The sequence below is a fragment of the Zalophus californianus genome, chromosome 8 (assembly GCF_009762305.2).
Source record: "Zalophus californianus isolate mZalCal1 chromosome 8, mZalCal1.pri.v2, whole genome shotgun sequence".
NCBI classification, from domain to species: domain Eukaryota; kingdom Metazoa; phylum Chordata; class Mammalia; order Carnivora; family Otariidae; genus Zalophus; species Zalophus californianus.
In genome coordinates, this window is record NC_045602.1 from 118,166,488 (window position 1) to 118,180,602 (window position 14,115).

Genomic DNA, 14,115 nt, shown 5'->3' on the forward strand with positions numbered 1-14,115 from the left:
TGTGTGTGTTTTCGTTCCTCTCTCCCTGTCTGACACATACCTCTTTCCTTCCCTCTCTTATCCTTTCTCTCAGTAAAAATAAATAAAATAACTTACATACCATAAAGTGCACAAACCTTAAGTGGAAAACCTCAGTGAATTTTACATGTGTCTACACCTGTGGATCCCCCTTCCTGAGCAAGACCCAGACTGCCCAGTGCCCAGAAGCCTCCTTCTCCCATGACTGCCCCCCCCAACCCCGAACCTATATTCTGACTGTTACTGTTTACTCTCAGGGCGCGGTGGGGGGGGGGTTGGTTCTCACTGTGTATGTGTGTGACATTCTGTCTGTCTGAGGACTTTCCTAGTTGCTGCTTCCCTTCCGGGAGTTCCTCATCTTTGTTCCTTCCTTCAACAATTGTTAGTACCTCCTAAGACTGGGCTGTGTGTCTAACGCCCTCCCTCTCTCCCGCTCCCCCTGCTTCTCCTCTAAGCCATTATTGAATTCTGCTTCCATTCTGTGCGTCACTGCAGGAGTGTGTGTGTGTGTGCGTGCGTGTGTGTGTGTGTCCCCGCTCACCCACTGCCTCCCCCTCACTCACTGCTTCCCCCACCTCTGCCTCTCCTCTCCCGCTCCTGGGGGCTCCATCTAGATTTTTCCAGGCCTTCCCTCGCTGTCTCTGAGGGGTGGGTGAGAGCTGGCTGTCGCTGAGCTAGTGTGCATGTCCACCCCAGCTCTGGCCTCGCCACCCCCCCCCCGCCCCTCCCATCTCCCCAACCCCCTTTGCAAACTCTCTTTGCCCACAGTTGACCCATTGCCATCGGGTTTCTAGCTGGGATCTTGGAGCCAAGCCCCTGACCTGGGCACGCACCAGGTTCATCTCTCCCAGGGCAGAATCCCCTCCTCTCAGCCTCACCCTTCCCCTCCGCCTTCCGGTCCCAGGGCTGTCTTCACATCAGCACCTCCCTCTCCCTCCCTGTCCAGCTGCATTTTGTGCTCAACGCCCCCAAACGGCTCCCACCACGACCTCTCCCACCTGCCAGCAAACCCGGGGTCTGCCTCTGTGGAGTCCGTGACTCTGTGTCTCCGGACTCTCCCCCGACCTCCCAGATGGCTCTTTCTCTGTGTCTTGCCCTCTTTTCCCTTCCGGCTCGAGCCTGCTGACCTCACTTACACTGGGCCTCACCTCTCCCTTTGTGGGGACCACCCCCAGGGAGCAGATCTCTCTATATACCTGCCTCTTGGACTTTCCATAGGCACCACTGCCCACTCAGCACCAGGTCCACCCTTGGGCTTGTGTCGCTCCCCTTTCCCCTCCTTGCCCCCTTCCTATTCACATGGTTCCCCAAACGGGCCTCGACCCATTCCTTCCTCTCCATTCCAGCACCTTGCCTTTGCTTGGGCTCTGTCCCCTCCCCTGGGCTATGCTCCAGTGTCCTCACTGGCTTCCCTGTCACCTGCCACCTGTGGCAGTGCTCTGGCCTGCACTTGGCCTCCCAGAGTGACCTTCAGACATCTGGCAAATTCGGTCATGTGTTCAGTCAACAAACAGTGACTGAGCACCCACGGTGGGGCAGGCCTCAGGGTCAAGGCCTCCATGTGGCCTGGTACCCTAGGTGGAAGGGGGACCCAGAGCCGGGTGGCCTGGGGTGTGGCCCATGGCCTCTGTTGCTCTTCCTCATCTTCATCTTCTCACTTCTACCAACTCCCCGCGCATCTGTGTCCGATGGCAGAGAGTGCCTTTCCGTCCATCTCAGAGTGAGGGTCTGTGCGTCTCTGTCCATGTCAGGCATTTTGAGGTCTGCCTGTGCACCCGTCCCTGTGCACCCAGTGTGTATGTGAGGCGCTGCTCTTCCTGTCTCTGTGTGTGTGTGTGTGTGTGTGTGTGTGTGTGTGTGTGTGTGTGTGTGTGGTGTATGCTGGCTAGTCCCGTCCGTGTGCAGGGATGAGCGTGCGGGGATGTCTGTCCGGATGTCAGGAAGGGTCCCTCCTGGCCGTGTCTCCTTGTGTTGTGAGGATCACTGTGTCTCTGGTTGTGTCTCCCCGAGGGTAGGGGTCTGTCTGGGTGATTTTGTTCATGTGTCCTTCTCTCTTTGGGGGCTTTGGAGATGCCGCAGGCTTCCTGTCTGTCCCGTTAGCCACAGATCCCGCTGCCTGGCTATCTGCCTCACGACTCTCCCCCCACCCTCTGCTTCCTTCTCTGTGTCCCCGCTCTCTCCTGGGGGCTTTGTCGGGGTTGTACGTCACCGCCTGTGTCTGGCCGCCTTGCAAGCCCGCAAGCAGGAGGCGTGCGTCACACCTCGTGCCGAGCCCCGGCTGCCACAGCTGCCACTGCTGTCCCCTCGCGCGTCATTCTGGAGGCCCTGGCTGTGTGGGGGTCTTGCCTCACTGCTCAGCTCCCCTCGCTCCCTCCCGCCCTCTGTCTGAGACTTTCCGGAGCTTTCTTCCCCTTCCTTCATGTGGCAGGCCTGCATCTGGGTGCGGGCACCCGTCTGAAGTCCCGTCCCCTCCCCTCCGGCAGTAGGCTGGGGTTGGGGGGCCTGACATGACTCCTCTTATCCTTTCTAACCCCCTGTCCTCACTAGGGTCCACCTCCCTCAAGGGGCATGTCTCTGTAGAACCCAAGCAAAAGCACTCACCTCAACCTATGGGAAGGCCTTTTGGCTCCCCTTCTGTGGTCCCTCCTCACCTCCGACTGCTCCAGCCTCCCTGCTCTTGTCTTTCCCTAAATGCAACACACTGCTCCCACCTCAGGGCCTTTGCACTTGCTGTCCCTGCTGCCTGGAGGGCTCTTCCTTGAGATCTGTATGCTTGCTTATGCCCTTCAGTTCTCTGCTCCAAAGTTTCCTCTTCAGAGAGGCCTTCCCAGACCACTTGGTCTAAAATAGCATCCCCCATGGCTCTCCGACCCCTACCCCGCTGTATTTGTCTTCAGAGCACTTACCGCTGCTGGCTGTCAGCCTATATACTGATATATTGGCTTATCTTCAGTCTTTCATGCTAGTGCGCTGTGTGCCTCAGGAGGGCAGGGAGAGTCTGTCTGTTCGGTGCTGGGTCTCCAGCTCCTAGAACACTGTCCTGCATGCAGAAGGCACTCATGTTTGATGACTGAGTGAACAATCTAATTTCTAAGCCCTGTCTGGCCAGAATGCAAGAAAGTGCCTCTTCCTGTTCACCCCATCTCCTAGTTCCATCCTGGCCTTCCCAATCTGCCCACCCCCCCACCTTGGCTAACTGCAGCCTGCACTTGGTGGCTCAGACACCTGCCTCCTCACAGTCTCCCTGTCTCGGGTCTTCCCCCATTCTCCTGGCAAGGCAGCATGGATCATACACTCCCACCTCCAAGAAGTGGTTAAGCCCGCCCCACCTCCTATACAGTCTCCTGCTTCCAAGTCCCTCCCCCCACTCAGCCATACCTCCCTCCTCACCTAGCTGTCAAGCCCCTACACCTTTGTATGTGCTGGTCCTTCCAACCGGAAATCCCTTCCCCGAGTGTCTGCTTAGTGAACTCCTACTTTTTAAAAAATGAAACACATTTTTTATCCAGGTGGAATTCATATAACAAAATTAACCATTTTAGTGAACAGCTTAGTGGCATTTAGTACATCCACTATGTTATGCAACCTTTGTCCAGTTCCAAAACCTTTTTTTATTTGCCCCCAAATAAAATCCCATACCGGTTAAGCAGTTGCTCCCTGTTTCTCCTCCCCTTTCCTGTCCCTGGCAACCATGGACCTGCTTTCTGGTCTGTGGATTATCTATTCTGGATATTTCATGTAAAAGGAGTCATAGGAAATGTGACCTTTCGAGTCTGGCTTCTTTCACTTAGAGTAAGTTTTTTGAGGTTCACCCACACTGTGGCATGTATCAAGACCTCATTCCTTTCTTATGGCTGAATAATAATGCATGGTACGATTTATCTGCAATGGCTTTTGAGTCTCAAAGGGCCCCCTGTCAAAGGCCGGACTCTCCTTTCTCTGGCCTTCATGTTCCTGGGATAATCTGGGCTACCCTGGGCTAGCCAGTGGTTTCTGGAGGGAAGGGGCTTCCCGAAGAGCTCCTGCCCCACCATGTGCTGGTCCAGGCTCCGGGTCACCCGGGCCCAGGATGGCGCTCCTGGCAGGCAGGTGCGGGAGGGACTCGTGGGGGAGGAAAAGAAGGGACGATGGAGGGGCCCGTGCGGCCTGGCCCCTTAGCTCCTGTTCTCCCTTGTCTTCCCCTCTTGCTCTGCGAGCCTGAGGCCCCAGTTTCCTCTCACCCTGTGTGAGGGTGGCTTCTGTCCATCTGGTTGTCTGTCACACCTCCTTCTCTGAAGCACTGGCTGACTTTTGAGCATCAGATGCTTTCCCGTGTGTGTCTGTCTCACTGTGCTGCACGCACACGGTCCTTTGCTCTTGGTCCATCTGTCTGTGCATCCGACTGTCCCACCGCACCTGCTCTAGCCCCGGAAGTCACACACACACACACACACACACACACACACACACACACACACACACACGCACACACCCCCTCCCCCCAGAATGAGAGAGGGGGTGAGAGAGAGCCCCCTGCATGGCCTCTCTCTGCGGGCTTCTTTCTTTTGTGCTCGGTCTGTGAGTCATTGGCTTTCATCCCTCTGTTCAGTCAACACCCCTGGCGTGCTGGGCTGTGCTGCGTGTGTGTGTTCGTGTGTGCATGCGTGCGTGTGAGTGCGTGCGTGCGTGTGTGGGGGGTGAGGGGGCGGGGAGGGAGGGAGGGAGAGGGAGCGTCTCTTCCCCTCTCTCTGCCCTCTGTCTCTAAGGCAGCACTGAGGGCCCTGGCGCTGAGGTCTTGTGTGTGTGATTCCCCAGCTCTGTGTCTGACCCTCGGGGTCTGTCCTTCTCTCTTCCCCAACATTAACTCTATCCCTCCCTCCCTCTCTCTGCCCTGCGCCTCTCTGTCTCTCTGTCTCTCTGCTCCCCTGCTCTCTCCCTCTTTCTCCTTCTCTGGGCCTCCCTCTCCTTTCTCCCTGATTTTTCCAGATGTGCCCATGTCTGACTCTGTCTCACGCCACGTGTCTCCCTCCCTCCCCCCCCAGGCTCTGTCTTCTCCCCTTCCTCCTGGTCTCTAGCACACATGCAAGTGCGCGCGCGCACGTGTGTGTGTGTGTGTGTGTGTGTGTGCACGCACGTGCCTGCCATGAGTGTGCCTTCCCATCTGGACCTCTTCCCACCCCCTCTGCCTGTTCCCAACCTGCTGGGGCTCCCAGGGGGTACTGCCTGGGAGTCTTGGCTTCCCACCTGTACCCCGCCCAGCTGTCGCCTCACCCCTCCTCACACCCTCATATTTGCCATGAATCTAAACTCACCTCTCCTTCTGAGACCTGGTCTCCAGGGCTTCCAAGTTGCGGACCCTCATCATTCCCCCTCACTCCCCACACCCACAGGAAACCTTCATGCAGATGCTGTCCCCTAAGCAGCTCTCAGCCGACTCCTCTCCCCACCTCATCAGGACACCCCATCTCTCCCTGGGCTGCCTTGTGGTCTCCCTGCTTCTGTTGCCATCAGGGACCAGAAACAGCCCCACCTCCAGATCTTAAACCCTGTGCAAGGAACAAAGCCAACTTCCAGGCCCTGCCTGTCCTGGCAGCCTCCTCCCATACTCTCTTTCTCTCATCACTCTTGTACTCTTGTGCTCAGGCTTTGCCCTCTGCTTGGCCAGCCGGCTCAACGTTGCCCCACGCCTTCTTCCTCTTCTGTTTGGCAAACTTGTCTTCCACCCCCAGAGCCCTGCTTTGAGTTCTTAGGCCCTGGGACCTTTTTCTGGGAGACCCCTCCCCTGCCCGGGTCTCTGGATCAGCCCAGATGCACCACTCAGGATTGCAGTGGGCTGAGGGGACCAATCTAATCCTGGGAGCCTGCACACAGTAGGCAATCATAAATGCACCGCCAGCCTCCTCCAGGAGTAGTTCTCCCTGTGCAAGCGTGGGTGTGTTTGGGGGTTTGGGGCTCAGAGCCTCAGTCTGCCCACTTGCCCCTCTTACCCACTGCCTCCCTGCTACCCTTCCTCCTATCTCCCCACAGTTTCAGGGTGTGTGTGTGTGTGTGTGTGTGTGTGTGTGTGTGTGTGTGTGCGCGCGCATGCGCATGCACACACCTGATCACCTCCCCCTGCTCCCCCTCTCTAGCTTCATCTCCATTTACTCTCAGTACAATTTTTCTTTCTTTTCTCTTTCTTTCAAGGCACATGTTTTTTCTTGATCTTAAAGGTAAGGCATCCATCTTCATGATAGAAAGTGTAGAAAATACAGAGATGCACTGGAGAAACAACAGAAGTCCCATTTCCCAGGAAGAGGGGCTCCTGGGAGCATACTGGGGAGTGGACCCGGTTTAGGGTTGTACCCTGGACCCCTCGCCCTGTGTGTGTGCATGTCCCTTGCACAGCCTCCACTGCCCCTCCTCTCTGTCTCCGTTGCGGCCTGCCGCTCTCACTCCCTGCCCTGTCTCTGGGCCTCTCGCAGCCTGTCCCTCTGCCCTGCCCTGGGGATTCCATCCACATTCATTTTCATTCATTCATAAAACCCATTCTGCAGACCAGGGAGTGTGTGTCTACGGGACAGCATGCCCCTTCCCATTGCCCAGGTCTCACTGAATTTTGCCCCCACTCAGTGAGCTCCCCGGGGGTGCATGTTGGGAGTGTGTGTGCACGTGACTGGCTCCCTGGACGCCCATCTGCCTGCCTGTCTGCTTGCCGCCTCCCTCTCTCTGCAGCTTTTTTGAATTGCCATCTTGCTCCTGCCCCATCCCGTGTGTGCATGTGCGTGTATGTGCGTGTGCACACACACAGGTATGCCTCCCTCCACGCGGCTCTTGCCTTGCCTGCTTCCCCTCTGGCTTCCTCACATTTTGCTCTCCCTCCGTCTCTGTTGGTCACTCTCATTCAGAAGTTCTTTTGCTCATTCAAAAAAACGGAACATCATTAAAAAAAAAAGTTGTCTGCCAGGAACACAAATTGCATGATCACCTTTGTAATAAGAAAAGCCCATTAAAGTTATAACCACAGCCACCATAAGAATAACAAGGGTGTTGGACACCCACTGTGAGCATCCAGGCTGAGTCATGCCCTGGGCTAGACCTGCGTGAGTCCGCCCGTTCATCCATCTCCAGTCTTCCCTGTCTGCCTCTTCTTTCTTTTCTTCTCTACCCATTTCCTTCCTTGGAGATTTCTGGAATTTCACTCTGGCTGCCCCTGAGCGGAAAGAATAGGTTGTGCGTGTGTCTGTGTGTGGGAGTACGTGTACTCGTGTAGGTGTGTGGGAGTGTGCAAGAGCCTGGGTGTGGGCACGTGAGCGTGTGTGAGCGTGCGTATTCGCTCACTCCCCCTCCCCCACCCCTCGCTGCCTCTGCAGCCCTGACAGCCCTTGTCCCCTGTCTGTGGACATTTTCTTTCTTTTAGAAATAACATTTATTGTTCTCCTTTGGTTTCAGAAGTAATACGTGTTCGCTGCAGGAAAGGTGGAAAATACCAAAAAGAATGCGCAGGAGAGTATAAAATAAAAATCCCCTGTAATCCCACCTCCCAGAGAGAAAGAAACCACTACTAATTTTGAGGGTCTTTTTTACAATCTCTTCCTTGTGCCTGGGAACCTTTTCTGTTCGTGTGTGTGTGTGTTTCTCTGCACTCTATTTCATCGTTATTCTCACTCATTCGTTCCTTCAAAAGCATTTGGGGGCCCCCACGCGGGACACCCCCATGTGTCTTTGTCAGCCCAGCAGAACCGTTGGAATGTCTTTGTCTGGGAAGGTCTGTCTGACAGTCTCCTACCTTTCTCCCTTCCTCCCTATTTTTCTCTCGGGCTTTATCAAGTGTGTGTGTGTGTGTGTGTGTGTGTGAAAGAGAGAGAGAGGGAAGGAGCTAGACAGAGAAGGTGAGCAGAAAGAAATGGGGTGCGGGAGAGACAGAGAGACCCCATGTCTCCTCCCCTTCCTTCGTTGTCTCTGTCCTGCCGCTTCCCTCCGGATGCAGGACCCACTGTGCTGGGGGCCTGCCTGTGTCCTTCTGTTCCTTTTCCTGCCTGTCTCTTTGTTCTCCAGTTCCCTAGGAATGAAGAAGAGCTAGAGGTTGGGGTTGGGGGGGTGGGTAGGATAATGCTGGTGGAGGGCACAGCTTCCTCCATCAAGTAGAAGCTGGAAACTGGGCGGTATTTCTGGAAGGTCTCCTTGTGCAGCCTGCAAGATGAGGGCGGCAGAGGGGCGGGGGCCTGGGCATGGAGGGCCTGCCTCTTGTCTCCCCCTTGTAAGGGCCGGGCGGTGGGACATGGCTCCCAGGAGCAGGAGTGGGGCAGTTGGACCCTCCCAGCCTCTCCCCAAGGCCCAGGCTGCTTCCTTCTGAGAACAAAGCTGTCTCCCTCCAGGTCCACCTGCCTCTAGGGCTTTCATCTCCATTCCTGCTCTGTCTCTGTCTCTCAGGGAACACAGTAGAGAAGCCTCTGGACTTTGGTGCCTGACACCTGGTTCCCATCTTACTATGGTCCTCGGACTAGTGACCCTCTTCAGAGCCCGAGTGTCCTCGCCAGCAGAATGGGGATAATAAGAGTTTTGAGGCTCAAATGTGATGGCTCATGTAAAGAATGCTTAGCTCAGAGCCAGGCCTGCAGCAAGCGCTCCAAACTCCCTGGCTAGTTCTGGCTGCCACGGAGCTGCCCTCCCCTCTTCTCTCTGCCGGAATCACAGGGCCCGTTCACATGCCTCTCTTCCTCCCCGCCCCCCCCCCCCCCCCACCGCTCCCGTCCCTTCCACACACAATTTCTTTCCCAGCTCCAGGCTCGGGGTGCTGGGCCTGGGCGAGCACATGCACGTGTGCACAGCTGCTGAAGTTTCCAGGAGTCCCAGCGCGGGCTCTGCCCCAGCTCCCTCCCCAGTCCCTGCTTCAGAGACCCTACCACTCCCCTTCGAGCAGCCTTCTGGGGTCTCCCCAGGCCTGTACCAGTCACATGCTGTCAGCACCCAGCAGGGGGGCCCCCATTTGCCTCTTGCCTTCCAACACCTGCTCTTGGCTGTCACGGCCTCCAGCCAATTCTGTCCCCAGGACTGCTCCCTGAAGTGCCTCCCCTGCCCCCACACCCTCCCCTGGCCCAGCCTTGGCCTTGGCACAGCCTGGACTTTCGGACTTTTGGAGGCCCCCTCCATTAGCCTGCGGTGACTTGGATGACGTCCCGTCCCAGGGGACTGGGGAGCGCTGGGAGCAGGGGGCAGAGGCACGGCTCCCAGTCTGTGAGGCTCCTCCTTTACGCGGGGGCATCTGGCAGGGGCTGAGAGCCTGGCGGCTGGGAGGTCACTGCTTCCTGCTGGGGCCTTGCCCCGGATGCCTCAGTTTCCTCAAATCTGAGACAGAGGCAGGAGGAGAACTGAAGAACGCAAACGGGGGCTTAGATGAGGGCCTGGTCTGTGGCCAGCGCTCCGTGGGCACGTGCTCGGGGGGCACGTGGTTGTTCACGACCCTCCTCAGGGCCCGGGGGGCCTGATCCATGACGTAGCCGGGGCTCCCTGGCTGGCCTTTGAATGAGTGACTCAGAACGACTTGGAGAGAGGGGCTGACCGAGGCAGGCAGACTGACGGACAGATGGGCAGTGGCGTGAACGCACACGTGGGCATGCGCACAGCAGACACAGAGCAGGACTGGCCCTCGGGGCTGGAGGGACATTGAATTCAACCCCAGAGAAGGCCGTGAGGAAGGGAAAACAAAAGTTGGGGAGTGGGTGGGAGCAAGGCCCTCAGCAGGCAGCCCAGGAGCCAGACTGGGGCTGGCAGGGAGCCTGCCCTGCTGAGGGCATTGGGCCTGTGCAATCCCAAACCACAGAGACAGAGAGACATACACACAGAGATAGAGGCAGATGGAAGGAGGGACAAAGAGAGAAAGGAAGACAGAGGAAGAGAAGGAGACAACCAAAGGGTATCAGTGATCCAGGGAGAAACAGAGAGACATAGCCAGAGATGTAGAGATCTAAAGACAGACAGAGAGACAGAGGGACACACAACGAGATGAGAGAGAGAGTCAGGGAGTGGTGTCAGTGAGACAGGGAGATAGGGAGATGGCGGAGAGAGCGTGTGAGCGAGGCACACACACAGAAGACAGAAACAGAGAGGAGTGTGTGTGTTTGTGGTAAGTCTGTGGGTGTGGGGGGGTGCACCAGACCCCAAATAGAGACAGACAGTCCATCATTCAGTCAAATGCCTATCCTGTGCCAGACTAGGGGACCCAGAGATGGTTCCAGAGGTGAGAGCAGCCAGGAGGAATTCTGGGTTTTGCCCTGTGTGCCACAGGGAGCTAGTGAAGGTTGTAGAGCAAGGGAGTGATCCCCCTGTCACAGTGGTGGAGTTTGGTGACAGGCCTTCTGGCAGCAAGTGAGCAGGAAGGATGGTGAAGGGGATGGGAGGGGCTGGGCGACAGTTGGGGAGAGGGAAGGGGGGGTCCACCCAGGTGGGGCTCTTCCAAGGTGACAAATAGATATTCAGGGAATGAGTGGGTGAGAGAAACCATGGAGGCCTGTGGGCAGCGGAGATGGGGGAGGGAAGGCTGGGGGTACAAGCCGACTTCAGCAGCACAGGGTGCCCACCTTGAAGGCTTTGGCTATGGCTGTCCCCTGGCATGGGATGCAAGCTTCCTCCCCTCCCCATCCCGTTTACCTGGCTCCCTCCTTCTGCTCCCTCATGGGGCCCCTCCTGTCAGCCCCACATGGACATCCTGCCTGGGGGCTCCTGTGAGCCCCTGGCCCATCCCCATCCCTACTGCTGCCTTATTCTTTCCTACCAATCTATGGCTGATCCTTGAATAACTCAGATTTGAACTGCATGGTCCACATACATGCAGATTTTTTTGGATAAATACAGTGCAGTACTGTAAATATTATTGTCTCGTCCTTATGATTTTCTTGATAACTTTTCTCCCCTCTACCTTATCTGATTGCAAGAATTCAGTATATAATACCTAGAACTTCAAAATTTGTGTTAACCGATGTTTATGTTATTGGTAAGGATTCTGGTCAAAGTAAGCCATTAGTAGTTAAATGTGGGGGGGGAAGTCAAAAGTTATGCCCAATTTTCCAAGTGTGCTGGGGTCAGAACCCTAATCCCCGTATGGTTCAAGGGTCAACTGTATCTCTACCATGTCTGCCTCCCCCACCAGACTGGCAGTGACACAGGGTCCAGCCAGGTGCACAGTCCCTCCCTGGAGCTTTGGCCTCACCCCCTGGCACAGGCCAGGCACTTGGGGGATGCTGGAGAGTAGCTGGAATAATGCAGAATCCAGCCCCAAATCAGGCTTCCTGCTTAGCGGGGAGTCTGCTTCTCCCTCTACATCCCCCTCCTCCCCTCCCCTTCTCTCCTTCCCCTTGCTTGTGCTCTCTCTCTCAAATAAATAAATCTTTTTTTTTTTTTAGGATTTGATTTATTTGACAGAGAGAGACACGGCGAGAGAGGGAACACAAGCAGGGGGAGTGGGAGAGGGAGAAGCAGACTCCCCGCCGAGCAGGGAGCCCGATGCGGGGCTCGATCCCAGGACCCTGGGATCAGGACCTGAGCCGAAGGCAGACGCTTAACCGACTGAGCCAGCCAGGCGCCCCGACAACACCTAATTTTATGTAGTCCTTCCTGCATGCCAGAAACTATCCTATGTCCCTTACCTGTGCTTTTCATTTAATCCTTAGAAAATATGTTATTATCCCCATCTTACAGACAGGGAAACCAAGTCTCAGAGAAGTCAAGTGACTTGTTCCAGGTGACACAGCAAGTAAACAGTGGAGGCGGGATTTGTCCAGGCTGTCTGGTTCCAGAGACATCCTCTAAGTGACGTAAGATGATATGTGTTAAGCATTTTCTCTCAACGTGTAAAGGGCCCCAGAGTCTTTCTCTTTTCTGCAGCTCCTGTCTTGCCCTGAGCACCTTGTGCCCTCTCTCTGTACCCTCTCCTTGGGCAGGACATCCCCTGCCCGCTGTGCTGGACCCCCCGAGTCTCTCCCTGCCGTCCACGAGGATGGAGATGGAGACACATGCCAGCACCAGCTAAGCCTTTCCACAGATGCCTCTGACTGCCCCCCCCCACTTTGTCTCTGTAGCCCCCAAACCTGTTTTTCTCCTGTACTCATTAGTGCCCACCGGCTGCAGCCAGGAGCCCGGAGTCGACACTGACTCCTTCAGCTCCTGCTGCCCACGGCCATCTGTCTCTGCTTCCTGCTGACTCTCCCTCTGGGGCCCTTCCTGGCTCTCCACCTCTGCGCCCACCCCTCTACTTCTTGCTCAAACACCTGTCACCTTCCCAAGTCCCCTGGTCTGTAAACAAAGCCGCCCGTGTCACGTTCCTCATGGGGTGTCTCGAGGATTAGACGAATTTTGAAAAGCTGTTGCGGCAGCGCCAGGCTCACAATCCAGAGCTGCTATTAAAGATTAAATGGGTAGTTGTTATTAGAGATTTTCTGAATGAATGAATGAATGACCCAGCGGGCGCACCATTCTTCTCTTCCTGGACCTCCTCTCAGTCCCCGCTGTGTCCTCGAGCTGCTTTATCTGTAAGGCAGTTCTTGTTAACATTTTGGGAAGGATGGCTACCCTTTGAAAAATGTTGGATCCTTTCAGCCAGCATGCAGATCTCTCCCATCTCAGAAGATTCCTCCCTTGACTCTCTCTCTCCCCCAACTACTCCCTCCTCTTTTCTCAGAAAAGCTCAGGGAAAGAATTGCTCCCATTAGCCCATTCCTTCCACCTGCTGCCATCAGCACCCCCGCCCAAGGACATCCGTGTGGTCTCCAAGCTGAGGGTTTAAGAGACATGTACATTTTCCTGGAACTCTCAGCAGCATTTCGATGCTGTTCTCAGCTTCTAGGACACCCAGCCCCCATCTCTCCTCCTGTGCTTCCATGACTGGCTGCTGGAGAAAAGCTGAAGAACCCCTTGTAATTGTGGATGACAAGTTGTTGAGCTCACGGCTGTCTCTGGATATCTCTGGCTCTGTCTCGCCTCACTTCCTTGGGAATCTTGCTTCATTCAGACCCTAGACTTGAACACCAGCTTTATGCAGATGACTCCCAGCTAGGGCCTGGATACCAGACTCCTGTGCCCAACCGCTCTCTGGACATTTCCATGGGGAAGTCTATGGGTAACTCAACTTGAATATGCTCCCAATGACCCTTGGACTTGCATCCACCAAGCTCGGCCCCTGCCCCACCTCTCTCACTTCAGTAACTGGCACAACCACCACCTAAACCTAAGACAAGGGCCCCACTTCTGACATGCCACTGCCCCTCATCCCCAGGCCTGTGTCCCCAGATGTCTTCATTTCTCCCTCCACCTGTTTCCCTGCCCTGGGTTTTCAATGACCACTCAAGTACTGATGACCTTTGAGTTTCTCCTGCCTAATCATGATTTTAAGCCCCAGATCTGTATGGTCAGCCATTTCCTAGATGCTTCCACCTGGGTGTCCCTTGGCACCTGCCACGTGTCCCATAGTAGACTCAGCATCTTCCCCAACACATGCTCCTCCTGCTGGGGTCCCTGGGTTGGTCAATAAGACTATGTACCGTACTACAGAGGGTGGTACCCTCACATTATTCTCGACTCTGCTTTGCTCACTCTCCCAGTACTTCTCATTGGTTGGTCATTTGCCAAAATCTCACTGTGCCCTCTCAGTCATGGAGGACTGTTATTTCGTGGCTCTGTCCTCTCTCTATTCCTAGTCCTGTGGCCATCCTTGCTGACTTCACACCCACTGATTCGTGCAGCTGACACCATGGTCTTGACCTCCTAAGTGCTGACAATCTTGTCCTCCACTTGACCTCAGCCATGATCACATCTTTGACCTTGTCACCCAGTAACAGCTCTGATCTGAAATCCCAATTTCAAGCCATCCCAGTTCCCAGCCATCATCTGCTGTCATCCTCTCTCATTTTCTCATTTCATGGCTTTGATCTCAACAAGACCTTGGAAGTCAGCCTCCAACCATTCTTTCTTTGACCCCCACTAATTAACCATTCATCCCCACCTTGCTACTGACACTGCTCTTGTCAAGTCAGATCCAATGGTCAGTTCTCAGTCCCCAGCTTCCTTGTCCCATCAGCAATGTTGCATGGGGTCAAGCGCTTCCTCAGTTTTGGAGCATTCACTTTTCTGGGCTTTCATGATATG